The 13077-nt window shown below is 44.4% G+C and overlaps 1 protein-coding gene across 3 annotated transcripts in view; it reads right to left on the minus strand.

The window, feature by feature from the left end:
* The window catches only part of LOC105698252 (RNA-binding protein Musashi homolog Rbp6), a 710904-nt gene that overhangs the window by 637475 nt on the left and 60352 nt on the right, over positions 1 to 13077 (minus strand). The window contains exon 1 of one of the 3 annotated variants that reach the window (XM_012422320.2): positions 11080 to 11114. The exons of the other annotated variants lie outside the window; for them this stretch is intronic. The gene's annotated coding sequence lies outside the window, so the exon portion shown is untranslated. Of the gene's footprint in view, positions 1 to 11079; positions 11115 to 13077 lie in introns of those variants that run through there. 3 annotated transcript variants of the gene reach the window in all.

Below are 13077 nucleotides of genomic sequence, written 5' to 3' on the forward strand. Positions count from 1 at the left end.
AGGGACGATCACCCACGGTGGAGATTAGGCAACGGCCGGCCGCAATTTCCTTCAGGACGCAACACTTTCGCGCTCTCCGGGTCCCTTTAACCCGTCCGCGGCCCGAAAACGAACAACAGGTTCCCTAATTAAACCCGCCCACATCTCCGATGATACCCCGGGTACCGACTCCGATCCGCGTATACGCGTCCCACCTCCCCGTGTACGGATGTTCGCGTTTACGGGTCCATCCTTCCTTCGGAGAGGAGCCGTACCAGGAGGAAGGTGGACGGAAGGAGGATCGGGTTCTCCGGTTGATTCCTTTGGTGGCACTCAAGGTCGGATCCCCTTCCCGTCCCTCCCCCATGGTGTAGTGGGAGCCGAGCCGCGAAGACGACGCGGGGGATGCAAAAGTGCAAGAGGGCGGATATCCCGTCGGTACACCGTGTAGGTGGTACGCGCGAAACTCTCGGCTAGTGCTCTCGAAGCCCCTCCACCCTCCACCCACCTCCCGGCGCCCTCGCCTTCTCCCCCGCCGGCTTCCTCGAGACTCCTTATTGTCTTTTTACCTCGCCCGGCCTCCGCCCCTCCCCGGCTCTTCGTCTTATTTCCCTTTGTCTTTCTCGCGACTAACTCTCCGTGGCCCCCGGCTCTCGTCCCCCACTTCCATGGCCCCCACCCCCGCCATCCCCTCGCGCACCGGGCCGGGCCCTCCAGATCTTTTTGCCTGTACCTCCTTCCGGTACAGTCGAGCCCGAAAGCGGTCGCCGTGGGTGGAGGTCCCTTCCCGGTAGGTCGACAGGTATTTTTCCCCCGCGTGTACGCGTCACCTGGAGCACGATTCGCCGGCCCGGAAAGGTGACTTTTTGCCGCCTGGATTTACCGACCGCCCGGTTTCTCGGCTCTTGGAGACTCTCTCGAAAATCGGAATTTCACTGGAATTTCGTACATTATGTAAAACGCCCTGTTAAGTTATTAAGAACGAGTACATAGCGAACTGTCGGGGGAAACCAGGGTGCCGTGTTTCGGCAATCGCGATGTTGATTATAGTTTTTTTTTGTTTCTTAATAGTTTATTAAGACTATGTAATCTACTTGTAAATGAATTCGTTCCTACGTCGGTAAATAATGGTAAATGGAACATATGTAGCAGTTAATCGTTTAGGGAAAATGTGTGTAAACTGAGATAACCATTCAGGGAATATTTCAGGCAGTTACCACTTTAAGAATTTCTATCGGTAGGAATTCTTCTCGATCGAATTTATATTTTAGACTGCTCGCGGGAATCTTTACGTATGCCCTAATTACGAACGGTCTTCGGGAACCGATTAATACGTATACGTGAGATCTGCATGCACGTATTTAATGCCAGGAAATAATTTTTTCACTCGAACGTGAATAAATTGATCGCAACTTTTCTTCGAAATCGTGCCAGTTTAGGGTTCTTTCAGTCCACCGATTGTTCTCTGAATTAATAAAATATTTCAGGGATACTACTCGAGAAGATATCTCTTTGGTTCGATGCAATCTCTCTCTCAGTGTGGAACTATTCCCCTGGTCCAGGCTAGTTCTGAAATATTTGCATCCCCATGAGGAGTGCCCTCTGGCCGCCCACGCCGACAAACGGCGGACTCGATCCCGCGAGAAATCTCACCGTTTTCACGGCCTCTATGGTGGAAGGGTGTCTGACGGTGTAGTCGGGGCAGAGAATTCCAAGAAAGCATGGGAAGAGGCAAGGAACTGGAGATGAGTTGCGTAACGCCGAGGCATCGACCACGAGGTTGGCCCAAAGAAGTGCCCATGGAGCCCCGGGGTAATCCTGGATGTGCGTTCGAACCGAGCTATTCGATGTCTACCCGTACGCCTCCTCTTAACGACAGGTAGCCAGAGATAATCAGGGGATACATTGTTAAAAAAAAAAATATGATAATTTTATAACATTTCCGTTGGAAGGTTTATTCAGTCCGAACCGAACTATTGGATATCTACTCATACGCCTCCTCTTAACGACAGGTAGTCAGAGATAATCAGGGGATACATTGTTAAACAAAAAAAATATGATAATTTTATAACATATCCGTTGGAAGGTTTATTCAGTCCGAACCGAGCTATTCGATATCTACTCATACGCCTCCTCTTAACGACAGGTAGCCAGAGATAATCAGGGAATACATTGTTAAAAAAAAAAAATATGATAATTTTATAATATTTCCGTTGGAAGGTTTATTCAGTCCGAACCGAACTATTCGATATCTACCTGTGCGCCTCCTCTTAACGACAGGTAGCCAGAAATAATCAGGGGATACATTGTTAAACAAAAAAAATATGATAATTTTATAATATTTCCGTTGGAAGGTTTATTCAGTCCGAACCGAACTATTCGATGTCTACCCGTACGCCTCCTCTTAACGACAGGTAGCCAGAGATAATCAGGGGATACATTGTTAAAAAAAAAGTATGATAATTTTATAACATTTCCGTTGGAAGGTTTATTCAGTCCGAACCGAACTATTCGTTATCTACTTGTACGCCTCCTCTTGACGACAGCCAGAGATAATCAGGGGATACATTGTTAAAAAAAAAATATGATAATTTTATAACATATCCGTTGGAAGGTTTATTCAGACATGGTGTACTAATTTTATAAGATATTTTCAAATTAAATGTGTAACCTATATTACAAATTTAGTACGTATGTGTAATAAATTTATAATATACGTTAGAAATTTATGGCGATCGGTGCTTGATTTTAAATGGTTCTTCCGCAGACAAACAAATCTGACATATGTTTCGAGGACGATTTTAGAGATGGCTGATTTTGATTTTTTAACAAAATTTTATAACTCAGCCCAGGCCAGGAAATGGCGTCGAGCTCTCATATTTCGATCAATATACAATTATCGAGGGCTCTGATATGAGAATCGCAAGAGTCAGGACAATTTTACGACAATTTAGAACACCCTGGTAGTCGATAAACTCGCATTTGAACGGGATAAAGGCAAAAAAGTGTTGTATGCGCTTCTATACTAAAAGGATGGTAATACGAGGTCTCGGATTGAAAATTTAATTGAGCTGGAAATCACAGATGGCGCAGGGGGCCCTCTGCAGTCAATTGGGGCCTCAGAAAGCATGAATCCAGAGGATTTCTGGAGTTTTACTTCGATTTATTTATAATTATTATACGAAAACGACAGGTGGAGTACGCCATTTGGTACAGTACCCAATATAATTCGACCCAGCTGTCGATATAAAAACGAACGTCGGCAACGTAGGCATTTAGAAAAATCTTCTTTATCGGCGTCGATCAAGTTCCTCGGCGTGTTTCACTTCACCTTAAGACCCAGAGGCTGTTAGAAAATCCCGCGTACATCTCCGAGCCGACCCATTCGATATCTATCCGGAACGCCCCCTGGCGGCAGTTCAGGTAGCCGGTAAGCATCGATGGCCAGGCGTATCGCAATTTCGCGCGAGTGCCATAAAGCGAACGATCGTCCCGACTGCGCCATGCCTACGCTAATTAGCCCGTAACACTCAGCAGGCTCGGTCGGTAAAACAGGAACGGCCCCTGCGGAGAAGTACCGTCTCAGTGCCTCCGTTACCCGAGTTAATCCCTGGTTTATGCGCCTCGGCGGCAAAACTGAGAACTTCTGCAGCCCGGCCTTCAAGCCTCGCATTTTAGCCGTTCCTACATTTTCGCGGCCCGAGAATTCGGAGACATCGAAACAAAGGGGAGGCATAAAACCGGGGATCGTTCCTCTTCCGCGACGGAAATCAACGGAATCGCAAATGGCGAGGGTCCAACGCTCCCGAAGACCCCCTCGTATAAGTATATGACGTCCTTCGCGTGCAACGTATTTACACCTGCATTTTCACAGGGCGTGTTAAAGGTTTTATTGGTAAAGTAAAACGGGGGATAAAGAGAATATATATATGGATGTATCTATAAGAAAAGATGTTTCTCCTGATCCGACCCACGTTCGCGTGGGAGGTGACGGAATTTGACGAGCAGGCGTGGGGGAGCCTCTCGAGGCGCGTTTCACCGAACGTGCCTTTTTTCTCACGCTTATCGAGATCACGCAAGGGAATGACACACTGTCGAGACGTAATTAGCCGTAACCATCTTAAATGGGATCGGTATTATCGACCGATAGCGCCCTCGCCGATACCATTTTAGAGACCATTAAGACGAACGTCAGGGACTTTCGAGATTCCTGCATGAAGTTAACTCAAAGTGAGCCGTTTAAGCGGAATAACTCCGAGCCTCGGTGTATCTGGGACTTTTCCCTTGTCGCGGGGATATCGGCCAATTACAATTGCCGATCTACATTCCGCTGTAATCCGCCAGCCTTGGCTGTCGCTGATTATCTGGGCGAATTATAGTAAATTCAACGCGACTCCGAGGCTCCGCGATAAGCTAATCTCCAGAGCCGGTAACGCCAAGATCCGCCGAGGACTTAGGGACTTTTTCTTGCACGTCTAGAGATATCGTTATGTATACAGGTGCATACGGTAAAAAGGGACTCCGCTGACTTCACCGCGAGACATCGAAAATTCGAAAACCGCAAAACCACGCACCTAGGATCTGCACTAAGGATCTTGTGCAAAACATGCAACATAAATTAAAACCCTACGTTGCACGTAAAAAACCTACATCGCCGAATTTCAGTGCATCGACAACCTAATCCGATGAATCCGTTCAGGAAGATTACCCCAAAAAACCTTGACTTTTCGTTAACGTTCACGTTTAGCATAATTTAAAATAAGTCTTAAAAAACGCGACAGACCAGGTCGGTTCGTACACTCCCATATAACGTAAATCGAATGCATTAATTAATATAAGTATACGACTTAATTCTATGCATCCGTCCTCGTTATCGCCGAGCCCTCGAAAATGGCCCCGAAGAGCTTAACACTAGGTTTACAGAACCCGTCAATTTGACGGAATTCGAACTTCAAAAAGAAATGCCGAAGAAACCATAACATTAATTTTAACCATTTTTGTATCGTAAATTAATCATTTCATCCAAAGAATTTGTACACACAATTATTTTTTCCTAAGCCTTCTGATTATTAAAATCTGTATGTAGTATACCTATCTCTACGAAACCCGTCAAATTGACGGGCTAGCTAATTTCATAAACAATCCATATATATTTGCTTCGTTGCAGTGAGTGTAAGGCGAAGATGAGAGTGAAAGTTTGCATTGAAAGTGGAGAAATAGAAGGATCTTCGGATAGTGAAGAGGAAAACTTCTTGAAAGGGTGTCGTAGCAAGAAAAGGATGCGCATTCTTTCTAGTTCCGACTCCGAGGATGAGAGGACGAGCATTCCAATCATTTCCGTGATAATTTTTAAAAAATGACTTTTTACTTATTAATCATTCATTTAAACGTAAAGCCTAGTGTTGTCTAATACAGACTTAATTTGAATAAATCGATTTTTTAAAGAAAATGCGGGTTTTCGTTTACCCGTCAACTTGACGGGTGCTCGTAGAAACAGGTATATAAAAAACGCCCGTAAACCTAGTGTTAAATTTCCATTTTCTCCTGGCAATATCGATCTCGCTTTGATTTCGACACAGGCTGCTGAACTGGCATCGGTCTCGATTTATGCCTGGGCAAATATTTTTGCTTAACCCGAAGGGGAAGAGAGCGGATTTCGGGGGGGGGTGGGGGGGACGAATATCCAAAGAATATTTCCCCGCATTTCCATCCAGATATTTCTAACGGCGTAGAAAGCCTGATAAAGGGCCTGCTACGCCACTGGTTCTTCACGCTGACTGGGTGCTGAGAAAGGGTTGAATTACACTCAGATAGAAAGGAGGTGAGCCACGAGGAGGCGAAGGAGAAGGACGAGGAGGACGAGAAGCGCGAGAGGGGGCAGGACGGCTAGAAGTGGGGGGAAGGTAAACTCTCTCCTCGCGGAGGTGGGAAGGTTGAGGCCAATGCTCGAGCACCCTGACGTTGCCGTTGGAATGCCGTCATAATGCCGGAATTATGGACACTTCCGCGAAACGGGAACCTCCTACCTTATTCTTCCTCGGCTCGCACAGTTTTCGGGGCCTTTTCCGAGACACGAGACACGGCTCGAAGCGACCCCTAAATTTGCCAAGTGTCCCGCTGCGCGAAACGGTCCTTCTTCCCCTTACCGGTAGCGAGTTCAAGATTCTTGGGCATTCATTAAAATCATAGGAACAACGTAGAGATACTGAAGTTTCTTTAGAAATAAAAGTGCTGTGGCGGTGATAGCATATATATATGTATACAAAGCTGGAATTGCCACTTTAGCACAATTCAATAAAATTTGTTGCAAAATTTGTTGCTAATTCATTGCTATTTTATTGCACAAGAGACAAATTTGTTGCTCCTATACTTTTCCGAAAAATGGTGGCGATGTCAGCTTTATATAAAGCTAGCACTGCCACAATAAAAAACAATTATTAAGTAAATGTTCATCGACGAATTTATTGCTAATTAATTGCTCGCAGAAGAACCAAATTTCAATTTTTTTGCTCACCCCTAAAGGGGTGAATCGCCAATCCTTGTGCTGATCGCAGGACAGAAAGATGAAAAACATGGGAGAATCGAACTAGTTCTTCACGTGGAAATTAATTGCTCCGAAAAGAAGAAATATCTTTGTAAAAATACAATTTTCAAACCTACATTAATTAGCGATTAATTCCCACGTAAACAAATAGTTCAATTCTTCCATGTTTTTCATGTTTCTGTCCTGCGATCATCACTAGGGGTAGCGATTCGCCCCTTTAGGGGTGAGCAAAAAATTGAAATTTGGTTTTTCCGCGAGCAAATAATTAGCAATAAATTCTGGTATATAATTCATCGATGAACATATACTTAATAATTGTTTTTTATTGTGGCAGTGTTAGCTTTATATAAAGCTGACATCACCACCATTTTTCGGAAAAGTATAAGAGCAAAAAATTGTTCTCTTGTGCAATAAAATAGCAATGAATTGGCAATAAATTTTGCAACAAATTTTATTGAATTGTGCTACAGTGGCAATTCCAGGTTTATATACATTATATATATCAGAAGTTCTTCCTTGTACATGGGCCTTCGATAGCCCAGCGGTTACGCTCACCGCTCGTACCACGTAGTCTCTCGGATTCGAAACCCGCTCAGAAGAGATTTTTCGGTGTCTATGCCAGGGTCTACCTGATAGCCTTCCTGACGAGTCCACACAGGCAAAACCGGGACGAAACCCAACACGAATGGGGTACACACCATCTCCACAACCTAAACCCAAAGTACTTTCTGATCTGGATCATACTTACATTCCGATAGGGGACAACGAGCCACGCACTGAGAATAAGTATCCATTGAACCAGAGAAACATTCTGTTAATGGAAGGAATAGAAATTTTACTCGAACAGAAATAAATTGTCGCAATTCTGAAGAAACCTTGCGTGCAATATATTCCCGTTTATTTCGGTCAAATAAAATTAGTCCCTGAATTAGCGAAATGTTTCTTCGGTTCGTTGAATCTTTTACCTCGGTGCAAAGTACTATGAGAATAATTTACGTGGGTATTGTCTTTTATCGAAGAACGATCTTGTCTGACTCTTAAGACATGTTCTACTTAACTATCTACCGGCCCACCAGGTTAGGCAGTTTTAGCAAAGATGATCGCAATTGCGTCCATCGCTACCTGTGTTCATTTCGGCGTCGTTTATCAAACCATGATATAACTCTCTCTAGAATGTTTCACTTATCACGGATTTTCATACCGATATACGCCGTCGGCGGCGCTTCCGGGCGTAACACAATACACCTCTTATTACACATAATTACGTAAACTTGTCACCAACCCGGAGTACCCTCCGCGATCGATGCTCGTCACTTCCGTAAACACGAGGCACGAGGCCGCATTCCGCCCCATTGTAAATGCAGAAACGCCCGGCATGATGCGCATCTCTGTCCGAACATATATATATATGTACGTATATCCGTCTTTCCTCCCCTTTCCGTGACGTCCTCCTTCCTCTCCTTCCTCTTCCACCCTCTCTATCCACCTCTCCTTCCATCCCTCACACTCGAGTGGCTCCTGAGTCGGACGTAAAGTGGAAGACGCAGGGCGGTTCATGTAAGGGCAGGCGACTTCCCTTCCTCGATACAGGGTGTCCCAGAACCAGAGTTGGATAATTTCGCGTTTTTTTCGACGTTTTCGACGTATGACCCCAAATAATTTACCGTACAAAAACGTATCAGACCAGTAAAGGACGTTTCCAATATAAAGGATGCCGCAAATTTGCGATATACGGCATCCGTTAGGTTATAAACGTCTTTTGGCACGTGCGTAAACACGTTAATATTTATATGGGATAATAAATTAATTAGGCGCTTGCATTGAAAATTGTTTAGAATTTTACGTTTTCAATATATCGAATGCCGTAGATGCGTGATATACGTATCCGTAAAGTTATAAACGCCTTTTCGCACGTACGTAAACGCGTAAATATTTGTATGAAATAATAAATTAATTAGGCGCTTGCGTTGAAAATTGTTTAGAATTTTACGTTTTCAATATATTGAATGCCGTAGATGCGTGATATATGTATCCGCAAGGTTATAAACGTCTTTTTGCTCACACGTAAACGCGTAAATATTTGCATGGCATAATAAATTAATTAGGCGCTTGCGTTGAAAATTGTTTACAATTTTACGTTTTCAATATAGCGGATGCCATAGATGCGTGATATATGTATCCGCAAGGTTATAAACGCCTTTTCGCACACACGTAAACGCGTAAATATTTGTATGAAATAATAAATTAATTAGGCGCTTGCGTTGAAAATTGTTTAGAATTTTACGTTTTCAATATATTGAATGCCGTAGATGCGTGATATATCTATCCGCAAGGTTATAAACGTCTTTTTGCTCACACGTAAACGCGTAAATATTTGCATGGAATAATAAATTAATTAGGCGCTTGCGTTGAAACCTAGAGAGGTATTGTACGTGTAATACACATATAGGAAACCATGTACATTCCATGACATATTATGCCAACCCAATCCTGCCCGGAACTCACGGTAATCCCCGGAACATGGGTAAGTCGACGAAATTTAAAGTCCTCCCCTTACCTGGACCCTCATTTTTAATTTCATATCATTCTTCCTACGTCCTCGGTTGGTTATCAAATTATTTATCTACAAACTAGGGACAATTTAAGTAATAAAACTTGAGTAACTCTGAAATCGTACGTCCCTACTAATTAACAAAAATCAAAATCATTTCAGTGACCGAAAGTGAATTAATTCATTGAATCGATTTAATTAATTAATAATCCATTAATACGCTCGGATGGTATTTATCAATCATTCAATCATTAGCATTTAAATTATTGTCCTGATCAGTAATAATTGAATAAATGAACTGGGGATATAGAAAAAAAATGAAATAAAATAAAAGGCGAGTCCGCGTAGTGCGGGGCGCCTCCACCCTGACGGACATTAATGCCTTTCTTCTGGATATTCTGTTGACAGTGCATGATGGGAAGGCATTCATGTCCGCCAGGGTACATCGGGATGCATGCCGACACCGGCCCGTTCAAATCCCAAGAATGGCCAGCTACAATCGTTAATAAGTTGAAAATTCGTTACGTTACCCCAGTTTCTAGGATTACTACCAGTTCTGGGACACCCTGTGCGTTCGCGCTTATGTATGGCCGAGGAGACCGGAATGCGAGTAAATCGAGTTCAAAGACTATCGATGATATCGGGTCACTATAAAACGGCTCCGGGCGTAAACATTTACGTTCGCATGAACGTTATCCGGTTCCGCCGTTCTGCCGTCTCCGGCGACGCGCCGACACGTGTGCGCGATCGGGGCGACACGTGGCACTCGCGCGAAGCTCTCCTCGGAACGGCGCGCTGGACCTTACGAGGGCATGGGGGACGTTAAGGTGATATGAAAGTGTGATGCACACCTAACAGAAAGTCAAAATATTTATAAAACTTTTCTCCAAACAGGGTGCACCGAATTATCTGAAACTTTAACACGTGATTATCGAGGGCCCTAAGGAACAACGCGGTGCTTATGTAATTTCTTTTTTCGACAAAAATGTTGCATTTATCTCGGACAAGAACCAAAAAGAGATATTAATTTTCCTCCACAATCACGCGTTAAAGATTTACATAATTTGGTGCACCCAGGTTGGAGAAAGGTTTTATAAATATTTTGATTTTTTGGTATGTATGTATATCACACTTTCATATCACCTTAATATGGCACACGTGACTTATCCGAGTCGCTGCAACGGTGCACCTCGTGTAGAATATTGCAGAGACGTTACGTGACGTTGCCGCTGCAGTGACTGCGCAATGCCCCCCCAGAACCGACGCTAATGCGATCTTACGTCTCCGAAACGTCGTCGGGACGCATCGCGTACACGAGATGCGTTTCGAGCTCGAATCTCGTAGATCGTCCTCGTTGATTGACCAAACGTTTAGTTTGGATTCTGAAACTCTCAATAAGCGTCCCCGAAGATCGGCAAATGACCCCGAGTTTACTAAATAAGTGGATTTACTTCCGCGTCAACGCGGGGGTATTCTCGGTTGTCACCGTATTTAAGGCTGCGCAGTGGCGACTGCGCAGCATTGCGCCAGAACGCATCGCTGATGCGATCCCACGTATCCGCAGTGCCCTCCGCTTGAAACTAAAACTAACACCGGTGGAAGTCGGTTATGATTCCGGGCATTTCATGTAATTTCCATGAATTACTGAGCAGAGTATGCGCATATACTAAATTACCGGTAAACTGGGCAGTTTAGGTTAACTAATCACCCCGTGTAGCGTGAAATGATACAAGAGGGGGGCTAATAAACATTCGATGTATCTCCCTGGACTATTTACCACGGTAATTAAACCTCCAAATGGTATTAAACCGTTGTTGGTACACCTTAACGGAATTCTTCGAGGGTGCCATGATTGTGGCATAAATCACTCGCATTGCGTGTCACTTATGTCACGCCGGTTTGCGCACTCTCGGTCCATTAGTCGATCCCGTGAAAGCACGAGCTCTCACCGTGGACGTTTTTTAGAAAAACCAAAAAAAAACACATGCTCCATCGGACTACTCACCTGGACATATCTCTCGACATGGACAACACTCCTCGGCGATCTCGGAGTGAAGTGAGCCGACTCGGAGGAGCGTAGCGTAAACATTTGCGCTCGGCCGGCGTTATTCGGCGCGCCGTGTCCCACCGTCAACGTGACGCGACACGTGCGCGCGACAGGGGCGACATCTGGCGCGGAGGAAAAATGAAAGAGAGGGGCCGAGGAGAGCGCGCCGGCAGCGCCGCTGCGGAGGGTCGCGGAAGTAATTTATGGCCGCGATACGGGCGCTGATTGAACGCGCGCGGACGGACGGTCGGAAGACGGAGTCGCTATCGTTCCTTGACATAGGTCAGTCGCTCCGCTCCAGTTTCCCCCGCGCGCCGCTCCTCCTCGCGCGGCGCGTCTTCGATTGGGCTCCGCGCTCGCCGACGCTAGAGGGCACTCGAATCGGATTCCCACGAGGCCGCCTCGTGCGGTTCCCCCACCCGACCGCCCGGGAGACCGTCGGTCACCGTCGCGCTTACATCACTCCAGAGCGCGATCAAGGCTTCCCGAGCGAAGAAACTGGACGTGTTATGTGTCAGAAGTGACGATTTATGGATATCTATTGTGTGTACAGGGTGACCCATGAGTCGCCTTCTTTAACCCTTTTAGTGCCGGAGACCGATATATCGGCCCTCGCTGCAATGGCAAAAAGTGCCAGAGCCGATATATTGGCCCGCACCTTGTAGCGCTTTACTATTCGCTTTGCGAGAGATCTCTATCTCAAAATAAATTTATAATACGTTATAAATAGTCTAATTTCATTACGAGAGAATTAAAATAACAATACAACACCTATAACAACCTATATCAATTACTTGTTTCGGATGAGATAATCCGTCCGGCGCCTACCATGTGCCTTGGAGTTATTTTTTATGTTTCTTGTGCAATATTACTTATTTGGTTAAAAAATATATTGGAAATTTAAACTATATACTTTGCAATAAACGGTCTACATAAATTGATGATAAAAAGATGACTTATCCTATATGCAATTAAGTTTTGAAACAGAGATCTCAATTTTTCTTTTTTTTTTGTTTATCACTTATACCTTTGTTATTTATGTAATTTTCAATGAATATAGAAAAATTAGCGTCACCGTTTTATTCTCTATTTTGTCCTTAATACCCTGCTTTTTGAATTATGTAAATATTGCTTTTCGTTTCGTTTTTATGAGCCTTTTTCCAAATCCTAGTAAAATCGTAAAATTCGGCCGGTTATCTTCGCATAAGCACCTCATTTTGTTATTGAGCGGTAATAATTCGTTATCTAATATTAGTGTATCTTTTGAATAACATTCGTTATATATCATGTTATTCCAGTGTTATGTAATTGTAACGTAGTGTGTTTGTTGAGTAGTACAAGATAAAGGAGATAATCCTCAAATGATCGTACTGAATAAAATATAATTAAAAAACGACACAGGTTTGGTCCTTACTCGTTCATACTTTCATTCCTTAATTAATGACGAGTCTGATTTATATAGTCAGTCCGGGCGAACCGAATCGCGACGTTCTTTGTCGTATAGTTCACAGGTGGATATTCCGCGTATGAGTGAAAGAGGCCCCGGAAATCGCGCTCACCGAGGATTCGAAAATCCAGTCGCATCGAGCGACACACTTCCCCGGGTATCTCGGCGGATCCCGATAGCGGCGTCGCGCAACTATCGACGCCGCCCGGTTATCATGGCGGCATCGGGAGCTAAATGAAAAACCGAAAGTCGCCGGGACTATTGGAGTGTAGCTAAAGGGTGACAGGCCCACTTCGGTAAGGGGAAAAAAAAAGAAAGAAAGTCGGCAAGAAGAGTAGCAACGAGTTTAACTACTCATCCATGAGTACTTTGGATTTTACGGCTTGCTAAACAGCAATCAACGGGACAATTAAGAGGAAATCCGAGAGCCCTATAAAGAAGCCCGCAATCTATGCGAACCCTTTCCCCCTCGCCGACGATAAAACAAGTGACAGGAATTTCAACTTTTA

The sequence above is a fragment of the Orussus abietinus genome, unplaced genomic scaffold (genome assembly GCF_000612105.2).
Source record: "Orussus abietinus isolate OABI.00-Male unplaced genomic scaffold, Oabi_2.0 scaffold14, whole genome shotgun sequence".
Classification (NCBI taxonomy): Eukaryota; Metazoa; Arthropoda; class Insecta; order Hymenoptera; family Orussidae; genus Orussus; species Orussus abietinus.